General features: G+C 43.2%; 1 pseudogene; it reads left to right on the top strand.

The window, feature by feature from the left end:
* The first annotated feature begins 7,499 nt into the window (after window positions 1-7,499).
* On the top strand, window positions 7,500-14,126 carry LOC129092767 (protein NLRC3-like; annotated as a pseudogene).
* The last annotated feature ends 1,078 nt before the right edge of the window (window positions 14,127-15,204 follow it).

The following is a 15,204-nucleotide window of genomic DNA, read 5'->3' as shown; positions in this document are numbered from 1 at the left end:
GGTTCAAGCTGCACCTTTCTGCTAGTATCTGAAGGTGGAGATGAAGACTGCAGGAAGAATCTGAAGAATCTGGAACAGGTTGTAGGTGGAGCTTTCTCCCACAACATACTGGTGGTGGTGGAGGTTGTAGGTGGAGGTTTGGGTTACAGTGGTCAGAATCTTCAGGTGGAGGTTAATGACAGAGGACCTAGGTACCTGTTAGTATTTGAAGGTGTAGACGGAGGCTGATGGGTTGCTGGTTAGGGATGCAGTTTGGAACTGTAAGAGGCTGAAGGTGGAGCAGGAGTCTGGAGTTGTCTAACAGAACCAACAGGTGGAGGCCAGGGCTGTAGACTGCTGGGGAAGGATGGAGGAGGCTGGAGGTTGAGGTTCGAGCTGCAGCCGTCTGCCAGAATGTGTAGGTGGAGGCAGTGGCTCTTGAGTCTGGCAGAGGGCTTCAACCTGAACCGCAGTTGGAGGCAGTGGCTTCATGTTGCTGGTGGAGGCTGGAGGTGGAGATTAAGGTTACAACTGCCTCCCAAAGTCTGCAGGTGAAGGCGGCAACTACAGGTTGCTGGCGGAGGCTGTAGGTGGAGATCTGGTTTGCAGCTGTCTGCCAGCAATCTACAGGTGGAGGCATTGGCTTTAGGTTGCTGGCAGAGGCTGTAGGCGGAGGTTCTGGTTGCAGCTTTCTACCAAAATGTGCAGATGGAGGCGGCAGCTACCGATTCTGTCAGAAGGCTGCAACCTGAACTGTAGTTGGAGGCGGTGGTTTCAGGTTGCTGGTGAAGGCTGTAGGTGGAGGTTGGAGTAGCAGCTGTCTGCCACAATCTGCAGGTGGAGGCAGCATGTGCAGATTGCTGGCAGAGGCTGTGGTTGTAGGTTGTAGGTGGAGGTTCAGCATGCAGCTGTCTGCCAGAATCTGCAGGTGGAGGCAGCACCTGCAGTTTACTGGCAGAGGCTGTAGGCGGAGGTTCTGGTTGCAGCTTTCTACCAGAATGTGCAGGTGGAGGCGGCAGCTGCCGATTCTGTCAGAAGGCTGCAACCTGAACCGTAGTTGGAGGCGGTGGTTTCAGGTTGCTGGCGAAGGCTTTAGGTGGAGGTTGGACTTGCAGCTGTCTACCACAATCTGCAGGTGGAGGCGGCACCTGCAGTTTACTGGCAGAGGCTGTAGGCGGAGGCTCAGCATGCAGCTGTCTGCCAGAATCTGCAAGTGGAGGCAGTGGCTTCAGGTTGCTGGCAAAGGCTGTAGGTGGAGGTTCTGGTTGCAGCTTTCTACCAGAATGTGCAGGTGGAGGCGGCGGCTGCCGATTCTGTCAGAAGGCTGCAACCTCAAGTGTAGTTGGAGACGGTGGTTTCAGGTTGCTGGTGAAGGCTTTAGGTGGAGGTTGGACTTGCAGCTGTCTACCACAATCTGCAGGTGGAGGCGGCACCTGCAGTTTACTGGCAGAGGCTGTAGGTGGAGGTTTGGAGGTTGCAGGTGCTGTCTGTAGGCTGGAGGCAGAGGTTGGATCAGCAGCTTACTGAAAAAGGCCCTAGTTGGAGGTTGGCAGAGGCTGTACATGTAAGGTGGATGTTTTCAGGTGGATGGTGGAGGCTGTAGGTGGAGCATGGAACAAGAGTGTGCTGCATTTACTGATTCAAAAAGGAGAATTATGAATCAATCCTGCTTTTGATTTGAGTTGTGTGACTCATTAAGAAGACTTAAAGTATAGAAATACTTAACTTAATAATACTTAACTTAAACTACAAATACTTAACTTAAACTAAAATACTTAACCTAATAATACTTACTTTAAACTTCAAAATACTTAACTTAAACTTAAAATACTTAACTTATACTACAAGAACTTAACTTAAACTACAAATACTTAACTTAATAATACTTAACTTAAACTTATCATTCTTAACTTAAACTACAAATACTATTATCACATTTCATCTTATTGAGCTATTCAGATGTTTTCATCTGAACTCTATCTCTTAGCTCTTTTTGATGGAGGTGTCGTCGGCTTTGGTTCTCCAGAAGTGTCGACATGGTGAAGCGGAGGATGGACTCCAACCCCGTATGAGACTTCCATGTGGACACGTCCGTCTTCATCAGCTGATGACGTAAACGAGGGACGGTCCAGTCTCTCCCACAGCTTCTGCTTTATACGACGTCCCAGCTCCAAACTGTACGGACGAACCCGGCCAGTCTGGAACCTGTGAGAGGAGGAAGAAACAGAAATAAATCATAATTATTCATTAAATTAAAAAGCTTTAATCTGGAAAATAAATCAGTGACGTATTTTTAAGTAGCAATTATTGAATAATATAATAATATTCTGAATGAAAGAGTCAAACATACGTCAGCATATCATCCACCACATGATGGTAGATCTGCCGGTACTCTTCCACAGAGTGGTTGAGGATCGTCAGAGGGCCGTCGTGGTGCAGTGGAGCAGAGGAGGACTGGGGGCCGGGGGCCACGTTGGAGACCACTGGCAGCTCAGCAGGTGGGATGGTGGACAGAGGCCTTGGGGACAAAGACAACGGCATGTCATCAGCTGGAGTGGAGGACTGAGGAGACACACTGTTTACCACCTCTGGAGTTTGAGCAGAAGGTTTGGAAGGACGAGCCGCGGAGGTCCGCTTCCTCTTCTGGGGACGGTTGGCAGTGGGAGCAGAGTGCTGCTGGTTTGGGGTTGAATTCAACACCTGGGGAAGGTGAGCAACACACGAGAGGACGTCAAGCTCCAGATTACTAACAGTTAACAGTAGACTGTGTCCCTAAATATTCAATATGTTCTGCCATGTTAACTTTATAATTCTCTGGTTCTTAATGATCACATTGTGAACAATCTGGGACATAAACTTTATTTAAATCCAGAATATGAAAGTCAAATGTCTGACCTGGTTGTCCCTGCAGCATGGACACTGTCTGCAGGCTGCAGGCTTCCTGTCTCTCTCTGGCCGGCGTGCACTGACTCTCCTTTGTCTCCAGTAGTCGTGGTCTCGCAGGTGGATCGGCTACAAAACACTCACATGTTAGAAGGAGGCTTCACAAGAACAGGAAACGCAACAAACAGCACTGAAGAATGTGAACTTCATAACACAATGTTCTGCAGTAAAATTAAAAATTTCCCCTGAAATATGACGTTAGTTTTACAACCATGTAGCCTGTTAGTCCTGTCAACACATGGAGTTCTGTTGTTCCCTAAAATGTCGCCGTAAAAGGGACACATTAATCTGCCAGGGGGCCCGGAGACAAAGACATGCTGCTGGTCCTCTATTAACTCCTGATCCGCACACACTCTGATCAATGTGTTCAGTTTATTTGTGCTGATTAAACACATTAATTTAGGAATATGCAACACGTCAGTGAAATAAAAAGAGACACAGGGGTCGTCTTCTGGACAAAGTCAGGTCATAAAGCAGAACCCACCTTAAGGCCCTTATAATATCAGTATCTGTTATGTTTTAATGCTTCATATTCATACAAAATAATCAATTCAATGAACACAAACAATAAGTTTTGTTTGGAAATATAAGGTCACAAATCTGCTGGGAATTAAAGGCCTCTATAGTTGAAGTACTTATAACTACACTTAAATTCACAGTATCACTGTGTATCTCAGCTGGGAGCTGCTGATACATATTTGTGATATTAATTGTGTTATAATATATATATTAAGATAACATTTATATCAGAAAGGCAGCCATTATTATGAGTAGTTTGGTCTTTTTTAGTGATTAGATGAATTGATCCGGTTCAGTCCAGTTCTGACAGTAAACTAATGACTTTCTACATTGTTTATAACAGAACTAATCATGATTTCTGCTTCAATATTAATATTAATATCTGCTCCATGTGACCCCGGGGTGGGTTCAGTGTTCATGAGTCTGTTAACAAAGTATCAGTGAACTATGAGGCCCTGAACGCCTCAACGGTGAAACACAGAGAAAACAAGGTAGACTTTAAAGAGTTCAAATCTCACATTCTCCATGATGGAAGTCAGTTGTGTCTCTGTGAGTCTTTAGTTTAGTCGGGAAGCAAAAAGTCTTCAGTAGAGGAGATGATCTTTGAGAAAATGTCGATTGAAACTCGTGAACAAACTTTTCTGGACCGTCTGAGGTTTTGTTTTCGTTCAAATGATGAACTTCTGTAAATGCTGCACCTGAAGATGAAACCATAGCAACGATGGAATCCTTGACGGCCATTTTGTTACGAGCGTTCTTACAGTCACATCTCACCTCTGCAATGTAAAGTTTCATCCACTCAGCCTGCTAAAGCCCTGAGATCAAGTCCACATCTAGGAAGAAATGACGAGCTCCTTTATTACAGACGGCTCGTTTGTAGCTTTAACTGACGGACGCGCAAACACACAGACATCAGCAGTAAAACATATTCACGTCTATTACAGATTAAAATGCTCATCAAAGTGTGTAACATGTCAGAATAAATTCACATCACTGGGTCTGTAATCCGTATTTCTACTGATGTTGTATTTTTTCACTGTTCACTATTTATATGTAGCCTAATATTATTTATTTGTATTAATAGTTCATTAAATACTCGTAGTCATCACACAGCAGCAAAATCCATAAATGCGTTTATAATTTTTTACATGCACGTGACATGCGGACTGAAATCTTTATTATTCTAATTAAAGCATCCTTATAGTTAAATATATGAGCTTGTATGAGTCCCATAGCACTCTATAATCATGCAGGAGTCAGATATTCATTTACATTTATGAATCATATTCAAGACAAGTTGCCCACAGTAACTTAACTTGAATTATTTTCACTTTACTCTTATAATGCTAACAAGGATTGAAAGTGTTATGTCAGCATGTGATGGTGGATTAATATTGAGCAAAACACCTGAGTGGGCCCTCCACTAATACCTAATATTGTGGACTTTTTGTCTTTTAAAGAAGCCCTGTTTTATGATTTCTATTATTTATAGTTTCTATCGGCCTCCTGGTGCATATTTCTAAATAAAGTTGTGTGAAATCAAAGTGACCTGGAGCCAGATTAGTCCTGGAGTCCTGGTTGGTTCCTGGTTGTGAGGGCGACTGATGAAGCTACCATGTATTGTGGACTGTGTGCTCTGTACTTGATGGAACTTCACTTAGGTAGCAGGTTCATAATCCTGCAGAGAGGACGGGGAGAGGGGGTCATGAGTCGGAGTCCAGCAGTAAACTTCTGCTCTCATCAGGTTAATGTGACTTCCTGAGCTTCATACAGATGTTATGACAGAGAACATCTGTAAACTGGATATCTTAGAGAAATAGAGCAAAATTATCAAGTTGCAGAATGATGGCTGAAAGAGCTGAGCGAGGTCCATGTAATTACCTGAAATGATCAGTTGTCTGAGAGAAATTTGTTGTCTTGAAACATTTGTTTGTGTGATGAAAAACCTACAAATGTCAAACAAGAGTTTTTCTGGATCAAATTCAGCATCTGTGGAAAAATAATCACAAGTTGTAAAGAGTTGTTTTGATCAGAACAAACTAAATTCATCATCTTGTGTCATTGTGTAACAAATGAATAAACTTTGATAAGTGACATTAAAATAAAAATACATCAACATTTTTCTTTGTTTTTTTTGAGTAAAGTTTTAATTTCTCTTTATTCTCCCTCCACACATTTCCTCCAGTGGTCAGAGTGAGTAACTGCAGCACTCTCCAATCAACACTGTTGAAATTAATACACGCAAAAGTATACCAGCATTTCCTGTGAATCCTTTCAGAATAATGCTCCCCACTTCCTGTCTGTGTTCAGTTTGTAGCTGCAGATTGCCACACGGTCCTAAAAACACCAGATAAGAAGAGACAGAATGTCGATTTTTAAGTTTTTCAAAGTCCAGATGTTAAGCTGCTTTCATTCCAAAAGACAAAGACAGATGTTTGAATAAGAAAATAATTCTAAACTACTGAGCAGAGCTGACATGATGTAACATTTAAAATATCCACCCATCAGGACAAAATCATCTTTCATATTGATATTTGGATGAGGTCCTGTAATCTGTCACTTTAACTGACAGGATCTATGTTTGTTACATCAGAGGGCTCCAAATCCTCCTCCATGACGAGCAGAAGTCCTCCCTTAAAAGAGGTCTCAGCTCCATTATTCAGTCAATCTGCTCCAAAACAATCAGTAGGATATTCAACAGTGGAGCCCAGTGAGGGGGTAGCAGGTGTCCAGCACCCTCCTATACAAACCTCACGCCCCCACTGCTCTTTACCCTTTTAATACTCAGATTCAAGGAGTCCTGGACAGGTGGGTTTGTAGTAAGAGGACTCGTCTCCCTTTTTCATTCAGCCATCTTGTTTTCCGATCTTCTGCAAGTTTTTGTCACCCTGTGGTGTCATGTTTTCTTTCAAACCATCTACTCTTCTACTATGGTCGACGTCAAGCTTTGACCCACCTGAACCACATCCATGCTTCGATCAGAAACCCACGAGTCATGCTTTTTCTGCCTGGGTCGCTGTCACCTGGAGGAGGCCGACTCCTGCACAGGTTGTCTCTCACTGCCCAGGATGGAGTAAAGGTGGCGGCTGCACTTCGGCAAGCCTTGCAACCCTGCCTGAGTCCCTGACTCTGAAGCAGAAGGCAGGATAGCTCCACTAAAGTCCTGGGTGGACATGTGTGAGGAGGATCATCGTTGGGTCTACAATGTCAAGGAACCGAAGGGCCTCTTCAAGGACTAGAAACCTCAGGCAGCCCACTGCCCTGAAAGCAGCAAGTGTTTCAGCAAGTGAGAGGATGGGTATCCACTTTCCACATCAACTGTCCCCTTCCTCCTGAGGCCAAGACAAGGGCTTCACCACAGGCTCATGGAAATTCTCACCAGTATGTGGTGTGTCCCAAAATGGCGGCATTTTTCTCCTTTGCTATTCTCTGGTCTACTCAGTTGAATGCCAAACCTCCAGCAGCAGCGTAGGCGGCCTACTTTACCGTTAGGGCTTGGAATGGGACAGGGTTCTGTTTTGAATGATCATTGTTATGCCGGCGCAGCTCGTGGACAAGTTCACCCAGAAGAGGACTAAGCTGAGGTGGAGATTGTGGAAATCCAAACCAGATGGCCCAGGCGCTCGCCATCAACAGCAACTGGACCATGTGTTCTGCTCCCATGTGGCAACAATTCCTCTTGCTGGGCCTCTGTTCCCTGACAGACTGTGATCAGCGCCCCTTTCTCTACATGAGTACCTGTTTTAACCGGCAACAGCGTCCTCGGCATCCTCATCATTGGCAGTCCAGGAGAGAGATCTACCAAGAGACCCGCCTTCAGAGCGGGTTGTTTTCTTCGCCTACACTTCCCCCCCACCGGAAGAAGGGTGAAAAGCCACAGACTTTCACCACGGTCCTGGGGGTCTTTTGCCCTTCTTTCTCCAGCTGAAAACAGCATCAGCAGCCTAATAGGTCTGCCAATAAAGGATGTAAATGTAATTTCGCCTCCAACAGCTATATTCCCTTGCACTACAACCAGTTACACACAGGTTGTTTCAGATGTCAGTGCTAGACCAGAGAGGGAGGAGAGCTGCCCAAGACCCTGACTGAGATGTACATCCACTTCCTGGTGGTTCAGTCCAAACTGAAGAAGGTCAAGTATGATGGAGGAGCTGAGACGGATCCACACTGGAGTCCAGAGAGCAGGAAGATGACCGAGTCTCTGGGAAAACTGGCTTTTGATCAGCTGCAGAAAGGAAACCTGATCTTCTATGAATCCGACCTGACAGAGTGTGGCATCGATATCAGAGCAGCCTCAGTGTACTCAGGAGTGTTCACACAGATCTTTAGAGAGGAGAGAGGACTGTACCAGGACAAGGTGTTCTGCTTCATCCATCTGAGTGTTCAAGAGTTTCTGGCTGCTCTTCATGTCCATCTGACCTTCATCAACTCTGGTGTCAATCTGCTGTCAGAAGAACGAATAACCTCCTGGTTGTCTAAAGTCTTTAGATACAAACCTAAACCAAAACATCTCTACCAGAGTGCTGTGGACAAGGCCTTACAGAGTCCAAATGGACACCTGGACTTGTTCCTCTACGCTTCCTCCTGGGTCTTTCACTGCAGACCAACCAGACTCTCCTACGAGGTCTGCTGACACAGACAGGAAGTAGCTCACAGACCAATCAGGAAACAGTCCAGTACATCAAGAAAAAGATCGACAAGGATCTGTCTGCAGAGAAAAGCATTAATCTGTTCCACTGTCTGAATGAACTGAATGATGGTTCTCTAGTGGAGGAGATCCAACAGTCCCTGAGTTCAGGACGTCTCTCCACAGATAAACTGTCTCCTGCTCAGTGGTCAGCTTTGGTCTTCCTCTTACTGTCATCAGAAAAAGATCTGGACGTGTTTGACCTGAATAAATACTCTGCTTCAGAGGAGGCTCTACTGAGGCTGCTGCCAGTGGTCAAAGCATCAAACAAAGCTCTGTAAGTACAGAGAGAGTTGGATTCATATATCAGAACTTAAATACGCTGCTATCTTTCTACTTATTGTTTATTTTTTGCTCATAATTGTCTCTTCAGACTGAGTGTCTGTACCCTCTCAGAGAGAAGCTGTGAAGCTATATCCTCAGTCCTCAGCTCCCAGTCCTCTAGTCTGAGAGAGCTGGACTTGAGTAACAACGTGCTGCAGGATTCAGGAGTGAAGCTGCTGTCTGCTGGACTGGAGAGTCCACGCTGTGAACTGGAAACTCTCAGGTCAGATCAAGTTAGTTTGTATTCAATGATCTAATGTGTCTCTAAACTATCAGCTCCATGCAGTGTAAACAGCCTCTCTCTTTCTGAATCTTCGAATTTGTTCATCAGGATTTTAACCAGAACTATGGAACCAGAGGAACTAATCTCAGAGACCAACCTAGAATCCAAAAGCCCTTTTTGTGAATTTCTGTTTGTTTTTCCATTGCATCTTAAGAACCTTATAGAACAGAAAAATTTGATCCACAGCGGATAAAAAAATGAGTTTGAAACAATATAATTCACATTCACAATAAAACATCAAAGGGTCATCCTGTTGTTCCTCTTATTTATGCCTTATGATGTCATGTTTGATATAATTAATGAAAGAAGAGGAGAAATGCAGAGGTGGAAAGAGACTGAAAACTTGAATGTCTTTCTCTACAATGATGATCTGCTGAGTTTGATGGTTGTTTATTTCTGTTTTAGAACGTAACCGACATGAAATCAGAATATGAAGTTTAATTTCTCTTTTTCACTCACTTTGTCCTCTCAGGTCAGATCAAGTTAGTTTGTCTTCAATGATTCAAATGTGTCTCTAAACTATCAGCTCCATGCAGTGTAAACAGCCTCTCTCTTTCTGAATCTTTGAATTTGTTAATCAGCATTTCAGATTTCAGGAACCTCTTTCTCACCAGGAAATTAACCAGAACTATGGAACCAGAGGAACTAATCTCAGAGTGTTCTTCCTCAAAGCACAGGCAGACTTATAGAATAACATTTTACCAAAGTTAAATACAGACAAACAAAACAAAAATACCTTGGTTGTCTTCTGCTGTCCTTAAAACCAACTTAAAGTCCATTACAACCACAGAAATCTTTCACCAGAGTATAGTCTGTCCTTGATGCTTCCTTGCCGATGTTGAGAGTCATACTCACACGATAGCAAAAAATATCAATTAGTCAGACAAATCATGTAGATTAACTTTTTTCACTCACTTTTTCCTCCCTCTCTCTCCCTCATATACTCTCTAGCTCTCTGTCTCTCTCTCTCTCTCTCTCTCTCTGTCTCTTTCCTTCTTTAAAATTAGTCACGAAGACGACAGAAAAGCCTGGATTTATTTTTAACACTAATAAACTATATAAAAAGAACTATCACCTATCACCCCTATCACCACCCCTCATCCTGATATTAATACTGCAGTACTTCCTCTATACAGTGAGCTCACTGAACTGAATGTTCATCTTGTTTAGAGCAGGAGGGGGCGGCTGTGGCGTAGTGGAGAGCAAGGTAGTTCTCCAATCAGAGGGTCGGTGGTTCGATACCCGGCTTCAGCAGTCGATGTGTCCTTGGGCAAGACACTTAACCCCAAGTTGCTCCTGAAGGCTTGCCATCGGTGTGGACTGGATGTTGCATGAATGTTAGTTAGAGTCTGATGGTGGCACCTTGCATGGTAGCCTGTCATCAGTGTGTGAATGGGTGAATGATATGTAATATACTACTGATTGTAAGTCGCTTTGGATAAAAGCGTCTGCTAAATGACTGTAATGTAATGTAATGTCACTTCACAAACTACTAACACTATTTAGTTTCAATATACTTATATAAACATATATAATATTGTTGTTTTTCTCACTCTGTTATTACAACTTCAAATATTAGAGAGTTACCAGCAATGTTGTCTGTTTTTTGATGGACATTAGTGGGTGTTTGGTTGTGACTAGAAACCGATCAGTACCAATGTTAATGTAACCCCACAGTAGCCGACAATATCTCAGTACTGCAGAAACCTTCCAGCTCTCACAGTTCCCTCAGATCATGTGACATGTTTGGTGTGTTTGCAGGCTCTCCGGCTGTCTGATCACAGAGGAAGGCTTCTCTTCTCTGGCCTCAGCTCTGAGCTCCAACCCCTCCATCTGAAAGAGCTGGACCTGAGCTACAATCATCCAGGAGACTCAGGAATGAAGCTGCTGTCTACTGGACTGGATGATCCACACTGGAGACTGGAAACTCTCAGGTACGAAGAGGCCTGCTGCAGCCACAGACAATCAGTCTGATAGAGGAGGTAGAGCTGGTTAATATGACCCTCACACACCAAGCTGACCTCCAACTACCAGAGACTCATCAAGCTGTTTATGTCCCACATCAGACGATCAATACAGACAGAAGTAGTCAGGGAACAGTAGCCAGGATGAGCCAGAACATGGAGGGAAGGTGATGAAACTGTTGTTTTTCTAGAGCGTTGTCTTGTTTCATCATTAGAAAATAGGACAGTGGTGTATCCTGATACGTTGACGGCCATCATGGTAGGTTGACATGCCTCAACGTCGTCAGGCTGCAGGTTTGTGGGCTCATATCAAACAATAGTTGGATGTTTTGATGCTCGTCATCTGCAACCAGTGTGTGTTGCCCTTCAGTCCAGACATTATTGTGAAAAGACAAACACACAAAGAATCAACCTGTTTAAACCGTCTTCATAAATCATCACAATAGGAACGTTTTGCTGTTTTAAAGGAGTTCAGCTTCTCCTGGTTTTGGTTTGTTTTGCACTGAGAGCGAGTTCCCTGGCTGATACTAGTCGACTTGTTGAAACTACAGGTGACAGTCGACCACAGACGCTCAGTGGAGAACCAACAGCTGATTGTGGACATGGTGTGTCAGAGCCCAAAGAGTTTATTTAGGACTGGACCAAAGTTATAGGGGGACACAGGCAGTGCTCTGTGGCTGCAGACGGACTTGAACAGTAATATTCTAAACCTCCAGATTACAGATAATATAAACAAGTGTTGACTGTTGCTAGGAGACGGGATGTGAACAGCAGTGTCAAAGTCAGACAGTTTGTACATCCAACCATCAACCCTAACTTCCTCCATCAGAGGTTTTGTGGCGCTGTAGTGATTTCAGGCTACTTTCTCCTTTACTTCTGAGAGACAACAGTCATTATAACACAAACACAAGAGGTCACTTGTCAGGACCAAAACATCCAACAATCAATACTTCCATATTGACAACCGATCAGCAGACTCTGTAATTTTGAAGAGTCGTGTGGTGGTGATGAATCCCCAGGTAATTGTCTCCATCTCTGCAGCTCTACAGAGCTTTTTAGCCTCTTTTCAGCCTCTGCTCAGCAGCAAACAGCCAACAGACTCAGTTAGAGAATAGCCGTTGAACATAGTGGGGCATTTAGCAGCTAAAGAGACAGATATTTCCCTCAGGAGGTGGTGGAGACCAAAAACAGAGCTAAATGAGAGAGAATATTGGACTTCCATTCATCCGGTGACACAAACACAAAGACTCCGGATGAATCATCATGTTGATCTGTAACTGGTTTACTTCACATTTAGGGGACAATAAACAAAATACAAATAACACAAATTAGACCTGTTTAAAATAAGACATAGCACTTTCAGAATAAATGAATCAAATTAACATTTAGCAAAATGATAGTCATTCAGTTACTTGGAAAAATATGCAGAACTGAATTAGCTTATAACAAAATATAACAACATACAACTTAAATCTATCCAACTTCCTATGGCAAAATTCATATTTCTTGACCCTTTTTTACTACAGCAGATAAATACTTCTAATCTAAACCACACATGGACCCACGCACTCTGACACACACAAAAATTTGAAAAGTTGAAGGCCTGTGCGTCGCTCAGGTGCCTTGCTGCCTTCAGCGTCCTCAGCAGAGCAAAGACACAGAAAGTCCAACAGAGGAAAAACCAGGAGACAGCGGAGGGGACGGCAGGTCACTCATCAGAAACGGCGCACCAACAGTCCTTCCGGTCGGAAATGGCGTCCTCTGTTCCAGCAACCGACAAACTTTAGCTATATACAGACACACTTGCAACAACATTCGGCAAAATCAACTGAGATTTAATCAATAAATGAGCGTTAGTGTCCATAGCTTCAGTTTTTCTTCTGTTTACTTGAACATTTATCAAGCTATCTACATCATGTTTCTCTGCGTTCCTCCCGTTCTGTCCTTCTCACTCTCTCCTTACGCTAATTCTTCCTTTCTCTTTAACCCCGCCACCTCCTTTAGCTACGTCCAATTACCACAGGTGGGGCTGATGATGCCTTGCGTAACCAATCAAACACCATAGCTCAAACTAAAGGCACAATCAGTTTATTTTTCTTTTAACTTTAACTTAGTTAAACCCACTGTTTGCTTTCAATACTGTTTAGAACTGTTTATTTCAACTCTTATTCACTTATTTAAATTTTTATTAAACTAAATTACTTTCAGTTTAATGCCTTACTGAGTCATTTCATCCCACTTTATAATACACTATTAGGAACTTCTTTTAATCCCTAACTTTTACATCAGGGCTACATGAATAAGTGAACATAATGTCATCATCGGCCAATCAGAAGAAGCTCCACTGAAGTAAAAGAATATCATCTGATTAATAATAAGTGCTCCATGTGAACATGAATACCAAAGCTCTGTGTATGAGAGTGATGTAATGTCCATGTTTCCATGCTGCTCTGACCCCCCTCCTCCTTTCAGGGTGGAGCCTGCTGGAGTCCGATGGTTCAGACCAGGTCTGAGGAAGTGTAAGTGTGGTTTCATTTGACTCATGAAAACAAAGCAGCACACATTCAACCATCTACAAGCTGTGACATCACTCATTCAAATCTCTGATGTCATCATCACAGTGTCAATAGATGAACAGATGATAGATTAATAACAGCAGCTGTATTGTGTCTTGTTCTCTCCATCAGATTCCTGTGAACTCGCACTCGACACAAACACAGTACACAGAAACTTCAAAATGTCTGACAACAACAGGAAGGTGACATATGTGAGGGAGGATCAGTCATATCCTGATCATCCAGACAGATTTGACCACTGGGAGCAGCTGCTGTGTAGAACTGGTCTGACTGGTCGCTGTTACTGGGAGGTCGAGTGGAAAGGAGGAGTTTATATATCAGTGAGTTACAGAGGAATCAGAAGGAGAGGAGACAGTGATGACTGTTTGTTTGGATGGAATGATCAGTCCTGGAGTCTGTTCTGCTCTCATAGTGGTTACTTTGTCTATCACAATAAGACATTAACATCCTCCTCCTACTCCGCCTCCTCCTCCTCCTCCTCCTCATCCTCCTCCTCCTCCTCCTCCTCTGGTAGAGTAGCAGTGTATGTGGACTGTCCTGCTGGCTCTCTGTCCTTCTACAGAGTCTCCTCTGACACACTGATCCACCTCCACACCTTCAACACCACATTCACTGAACCTCTTTATCCTGGGTTTGGGTCCAGGTTCAAGTCCTGGTCTGGTTCCTCAGTGTCTCTGTGTTCTCTGTAGGAGGGAGAGTCTGCTCCTGGTAGAGAAACTTTCTCTGTGCTAACCAGATAGTTCAGTCTGTACAGGATCACACACAGCTGATGTTAGTTAGTACCAACCTGATCTCTCAGTGGTTGTAAATGCAGTCTGACCAGGTGAGGGGTACCTGAGCTGGTCTGGACTCTGGGGGTTGAGAGCTCTCTGGAACTTGTGGGGTTGCAGAATAATGGCTGAAAGAGCTGAGCGAGGTCCATGTAATTACCTGAAATGATCAGTTGTCTGAGAGAAGGTGTGAAACATGTTTTACTTTGTGTATAAAACTGAACTTTGTTGTCTTGAAACATTTGTTTGTGTGATGAAAAACTTACAAATGTCAATGGATCAAATTCAGCATATGTGGAAAAATAATCACAAGTTGTAAAGAGTTGTTTTGATTAGAACAAACTAAATTCATCATCTTGTGTCATTGTGTAACAAATTAATAAACTTTGATAAGTGATGTTGAAATAAAAAGAAATCAAAGTTTTAGGATGATTCTAGATAATAAACCACATAAACATGTCAAAGCAAAAATGTGAAAATCCATCACAACACTGTATAAAATGATTGATTTAATAAATAAAGCTTCATTATTCACGATGTATTGTTTACATTTACTTCCATTCATCACTGACGGTGAAGAGAGACAAAGGAAGTTTGAACCAAACTACTGATCAAGAACCAACTCAGCTGTTTATTCAATGAAAGGCTGATAAATTCAGAGAGTTGGTGGATTTTCAAACATTACATTACATTACAGTCATTTAGCAGACGCTTTTATCCAAAGCGACTTACAGTCAGTAGTATATTACATATCATTCACCCATTCACACACTGATGACAGGCTACCATGCAAGGTGCCACCATCAGACTCTAACTAACATTCATTCAACATCCAGTCCACACCGATGGCAAGCCTTCAGGAGCAACTTGGGGTTAAGTGTCTTGCCCAAGGACACATCGACTGGAAGCCGGGTATCGAACCACCGACCCTCTGATTGGAGAACTACCTTGCTCTCCACTACGCCACAGCCGCCCCAAATTACAAATTATAAATCAGGTATTAAATGAGAAACTAATGAGGAGCTGAAAGAGTCCAAATGATTTGGGAGGAATCTGCAGGTTTAAGGACTGATGTAAAAAATCACTTGTGTTAAAGAGGTGAACTTGTGGAGCAGCTGTAGTGAGTAAATCAATCATTCAATAAAGAATCATTTAATGA

This window comes from Anoplopoma fimbria, chromosome 6 (assembly GCF_027596085.1).
Source record: "Anoplopoma fimbria isolate UVic2021 breed Golden Eagle Sablefish chromosome 6, Afim_UVic_2022, whole genome shotgun sequence".
NCBI lineage: Eukaryota > Metazoa > Chordata > Actinopteri > Perciformes > Anoplopomatidae > Anoplopoma > Anoplopoma fimbria.
This window is presented reverse-complemented; position numbering and strand designations above follow the sequence as displayed.